This window comes from Caloenas nicobarica, chromosome 25, assembly GCF_036013445.1.
Source record: "Caloenas nicobarica isolate bCalNic1 chromosome 25, bCalNic1.hap1, whole genome shotgun sequence".
NCBI lineage: Eukaryota > Metazoa > Chordata > Aves > Columbiformes > Columbidae > Caloenas > Caloenas nicobarica.
In genome coordinates this window covers 6,221,603-6,227,602 of record NC_088269.1, presented here as the reverse complement: position 1 = coordinate 6,227,602, position 6,000 = coordinate 6,221,603, and positions in this window count along the sequence as shown.

The window sequence follows — 6,000 nt, the reverse complement described above, 5'->3', positions numbered from 1 at the left end:
TACAGCAGCGGAGTTCAGCACAGAGGCAAAGATAAAGCTTTGGTCTACAAGCTGCATCTCAAGAGAACTGTTGTAGTAAACTCAGTTATATTTTCTTGTCCAGATGAAATGCAAATAACCTTCCTAGTGCTGCAGATCTTGATTATACTCTTCTCTTGTAAGCCCTTTTGGCTGAACTGTGTTTTGCTGCCCCCAAATCTGGAATTTACCACTTGCTTCTTCAAACCTCTCACTGCTGTGTTTACATAAGTAATATCAGCCTTACAGGGCTAAGTAGTACCTGCCAAAGCTAACAGATTTTGATTGTCACTACCAAAGATTTCAACAGCCTCAGTTTATTATAAATGCAGCTCTGCAGCTAGAGATAAACTAGGAAGAAGAACCTGTTGAGACACAAGTGATTTTCAAATGCAATGCTGGGTTAAGGCTCTATTTGCCATCCCTGCCAGGGACTTTTGGAAACTGCTTGTTGATGAGAACGCAGCAAAGGCTGGTTGCCACTAGAATGTGTTGCATCCCAGATTATTGCATGGTTTTTGAATGTGTGACTTTCTAAAGATATTGAAGCTTCTTACTCTGCTGTGGACACTTAGACTTTATACCCTTCGCAATTCACCCGCTAGCGTTGTGTTTTAAATACAAGCCCCCAAAACCCTCAGCCAAAAAAACCCAAACAAATAAAACACCTCATTGAAAAATGTGGTAATTAAGTACACAATAAAAATCAGAGACAATAAAATCCAGACTGTACAGACTGGGTGATGCCTTATCACAGGGTTGCAGACTGGAGCAGGAAATGGACTGAAATAAATATGTGGAAGATAGAAGAGTCACAAAATGCAAGTAAAGCAGGAGCTGTGCTCGATCTGGGCTCCTGCCAGAGCACAGGAATCAAATAAGTACAAGTCGTGTGAGCTCAGCACCCACAAACACGGCCAAGCTCTCCCGTCACTCGGCTCCTCCTGTGGTCCAGGGACCAGCGCGCTGGGTGTCCCTTGAGCTGCGATGCTCTGCCTGGCATCCTGTGTCCTCTGCGCGGATCGATGTTCTGCCTGGGACCCTCGTGTCCTCTGCTGATCCCGGGCAGGTACCAGCAGGGTCCCTGTGGCAGGAGTTGTGTGTTGTCCCGTGCCCTGAGTGAGCAGCTGAGAACTAAGTTCATTTATTCCTGAAAAAAGCTGTTTCTGGTGGGCTAAATGTCTAGGGAGGGAATGACTGCTGACCTAGTGCATGGCACTGATTTTTCAGCCAGCTCAGTCTCATTAATATATTTCTTCCCTCATTATTAGCCTTTCCTGTTGTGGCTCTGGGCAAATGTATTACCACCAAACAGCAAATCCCCTACAGGGACTGGCGGCTGGAATGGGTGTTTTCCCGCTGGCGATGCAGCTTTGCTGGAGCTGGGTCTGCACGGGGGTCTCCCCGGGACCGGAGCTCAGCTGCAGCCACAGGGAAAAGAGGCTCGGAGGGAAGGATGTGCTGGGAAGCGACTCGCACTGCCAGGTCTGGAGTCAAACAGAATAAAACTCACGGCTTTTAAAAATTCATGGTTGTGTTAATGCACTCTGTCAAGTGTAATTAAATGTAGAGAGACTCAACAGTTTCATATAAATACTTTGCAGGAGCCTGTCAGTCTTCCAGGGAAATGAACACCCCCCCGAACAGCTGAATAAACCTGAAAAACCTTCAGCGTCACCGCTTCCCAGAGCAGCACCCGTGGGTCTCCCCTGCACCCGCAGAGGTGTTTCCAGAGGAGGCACATTAGCTGTTTTCCCATTTTTGGTCTTTTCCTTCTCTTTCTTTTGCTCAGCTGAATTCTAACCTTCTCACAACAGTTGTCGAATATCACTGTGAGCTTGATTTATTCCTTTGTGAAGTTAAAGTAAATATGACTGAGAAAAATACAGGCTGTACTTGATGTAAGACTAATGACATGTCCCCCAATTACCTTTGGTAGTGATATAGCTATAATCAAATTTAGAGAGAAGCTGTGCTGCTCACTGCAGTTGACAAGGTGCAGTGAATTAGAATTTATGCCTATTATGTTCATTGAGCAACAGTCTGCTGGCCCTGGCAGGGATGCGCTCACCCGGCCTCGCTACAGGAGTCGTTCACACATCGGGCATCGCCAGAGTCGCTCTGGCCCTCGCCTCGGAGGGGCTGGGTCGCGAATCCTTGGTCCCCGGGGCTGCCTCTCCCCACCTGGTCCTGGAGATCCCGAAAAGCGGGTGGGAAGCGGGATGGAGCCTTCAAGACACCATCTCCCCACCCCACCCAGCCCTCGCCACGCGCCCGGGCGAGATGCCCAACAGCTTCTGGGAAGTAGAGAAGTTCTTACATCAGGTTTCAAAGCAAGTAAAGCACCTCGGATTTTTCTATGTTGATTTTTCAACTTTAGCACAAACAGGTGTCTGTGCAGGGGACTCATTTCAGGTTCCAGTTTTCTAAACAAACAAACAAACAACAAAAGAAAACAACAACTCACCACTTTCCTGTTGTCCTGAATTCAGCAGGACCCAGACTCATGGTGAAGGAACCTGGTATTTCAATATCGCCGGTACCTTATGTGATGCTATTGGGTTTTCACAGTCAATCTAATAGCAGTGTTCAAAACAATTGCTATACAGCAAAACTGTGCCTTATCACAGAGAGCAATGCTTTGACAACGAAATCATTTCAGAGCATATCTTTAAGACTGAAAAAAAAAATCAATCCTAATCTTATGCTTTTTAAACCGTGTGCCTCGTGCAGTGAAAAGGAGGACAAGGGATTCGCAGCGCTTCAGCAACACCAGCCAGTCTTGAGCAGGGAAACCTCAGCTCAGCGACAGCCAGATGCGATGGATCCCACCAGCACATGCACTCGCAGCAGAGGGAGAGTAAAACCTTTCATCCAGAGGGCGAAACAGAGAACGAGCGCCCTTTTGGATGATTAAGAGAACTAACGGGGAAAAACACAAACCGACAAAGCAAACAGCAAACTCCTTTTGTTATCAACCGATTTACATTTTGCACCCTGGCACCACCGGGCTCTGCCTCTCCTTGGTGCCTGCTTGGGAAAGTCAAACGTTTATGTATAACCTAAAAGAAAAGCCATTCTGCTAGTGTGAGCTATCTGGTAATAAAACACGGAAAGGCACTGCAGCCAATAAAAGTAAATTAATAACTAGAGACAACAAACCCCTGCTTTATTGACTGGCATGAAGCAATCCTTGCCGAAAGAAGGAAAATGCGACAGTTTGAGAGAAGATGGGGCAGGTCCCAGAGGAGCGGGCTGCAGCGTTTTGTGGGATATTAGTGACCGTGATCTTTTTTGCTAAACCTGTGTGGTTTACTCCCCGTGTGCTGCAGACGGAGCCGCAGAGCAGCGTCCTGCGGAGCCGGGGCTGGAAAAGGGGGCTCGGTGTCGCCCGGAGGAGCAGCCGGGGCGCCGGTGCCCCCGCGCCGGGCTGCCGCACACCTGCCCCTGCGGGCGCGCTGCTCGTGCTGCACAAATCAGGAGGCTTAATTATTTCGATAGAGGTTAATTACATTAGCCACTATAGCGAATCTCCAGTTCATGCTATCCTTTCCACTTCATTTAATTCATTACCCCCTGTGAATTTCAGTAGATTTCTGCATCGAATTGCTCAGTTATATCACATATGTCCCTTCCAACAGCGATCTTCCGCACCCACCCCTTCTCTTCCTTTTGTTTCTGTTCCTCTGAGTGTCCCGGGCTGGCAGGGACAGAGCGGTTTGCTGGGAGCAGGTCGGAGCAGCCCGGGGCATCCCCTGCTCCAGATTAAGGCGGTGGGTGGATAATCAGATGGTTGTGCACCCCTTGCAATGATTCTTAAAGAGCAGTTCTGCAGTTTAATGTATTTCTGTAATCGTAATAAATGGCAGCGCTAAGGCTCTTGGATGTTATTTAATTAGTTTTACTGTGCCTTCCGCACTTGGCAGAGATGTATTTTAATAGCTGTAAGGATTAATACAAAGGCATGCTTTAAACAGAAACACAAGCTCAAAATAATACAGAGCAACGAAGATCTGAAAATAAACACAGATTTTAAAAATTGCTCAGATGGAATTGCAGTGCAACAGGGACACAGCGCTGCTGCTAAAAGGAAGCTGAGGAATGGCTCTTGTTGGCCAGAAGCCCCAGCTCTGACCAGCGAGTGCCGGGTTGCACATCTGATCCTCTGGACATTGGGGAGGGTGTTCGCCAAGCTGCACCAGAGGCTCAAAATGACTGTGCAATGCTTATTCCAGAATTATTGTTAAATTGGTGCACACTATCATTTGTTCAAGTGTATTTATCATGTCGCATGCCGAGCACAGACTTTAATCTTTGAGCACTCTAAAAGTGCTCATAGCAAACCTGTTTCAGATGTATGAGAAGGGAAAAGGGTGCTGGAAAAGGCACGTTTGCCTTTCGAAAGGTTGCCAAAGCCCAGGGAACAGAGGGGCTCTGTGATAAAGGCTGGCTCCATTTCTCCTTGCTTTTTTGTCTTCAACCTTAGTTCATTCCTTTGCCATTGCACCCGGGGGTTCACCACTCCGAGGCCAGGCTGGCAGCATCCCCTGGCAGAGGAGCAGGGGCAGCCCTGGATTACATGAGTCCAATGATGCTGGTGGTGCAGGCAATTGCGTTTTACTCTTACAGCTTCTTGAAAGAACAGAGATTGTTTTGCATAATTATGCAAACAGTCATCCGTGCTAACAATTGGAGAGACACACAAATAAGGTGGATCAATGCTGAAGGACGCAAAGTAGCGCTAATGAACTGGGCTGGATTTCAGAGTTATGCTCTGTTAACACTCCTGTTGGAGAGTGGAAGTAAAATGCAGCTTCAGTTCATGTATGACGGGGGATGTTGCTGCTGCTGTTGCTCCTGTGCAGGTGTGAGCTGTAACCAGGCGTGGGGATGAGCTCCCAGGCTCCCGAGGATGTTCAGAGTCAGGAATTATCCCCACTGAGCCCCGGAGCCCCTCTCTGTTTCAATCTGATGCCACTGAATGGTGGCAAATGACGGTAAATTAATATTGTCATTGCTAATTGTTGATGGGAGGGAGGTTTATGCAGTCATGTAGCCCAAGTGTCCAAATCACGTTTGCTGACATGTGCAAGGAGGAAGTGAGACATTTTCCACCTGTTCAGCTATTTTGCAGCTTGGTGGGATATTTCCTATTTTTAACTGCAGCTGCGGTTAAAGGAATAAACTTGTAAAGTCAGACATAAGGTAACAACCAAAGGAAGTAATTTTTTAGATGCAGATCTGTCTGATTTAGTACATGGTGAAGCTTTTCTTTAGCATAATGATGCTTCTTAGGGTGCAAGATAAAAACCTGTAGTAACAGACAGACGCTGTTCTTGGTTATCAGTTTGATCATTAGCATTTTGCTGCCATTAACCTACACAGGATAAATCACCTGCTTAGAAAAAAAAAAAAAAAGATATTTCTTTGTTTGGCATTAGCAGGTCTAGTTCTGGATAGGGATGTGGAAATCAGTCTGCAGCGTTTTGCAAACATGAACGTGAACTACGTGTGGTTCTGAGACTGGACATCAGGCCAGTGTAAATCAGGAAAATTATTCCAGATTTTGACCGGAGCTCGGCCAGGGTGCTGGGAGTGCTGGGGGCACACAAAACGCTGCTGCCACCAGAAAATTAGATATCCATTTATTTGGGAATCTGTAGCACACAGAGCACTTTAATAACAAGATTCATCTAAGGGCTACATCAATAGAAATGGTGCTGCCTGTTCCCTGTTGAATGCCAGTTAGTGGGGAACGCTGTTATTAACATTTAGCAGGAGCTCCAGGTCACCTTGATATAATCGAGCTAACACACATTTTAATGGCCGTTTAATTAGATTTACCATAGGGAAGATGCCGTCTGAGAAGGCTGCGTTTCTGCTTCCAGTGCTTGAGATGGTGACTGGGTTAAATAAAAACGCAGATAGAAGACTGCAAGTATTAGACAAAGGTGAGCTTTTCGGTCCCTTCTGGCCATTTGC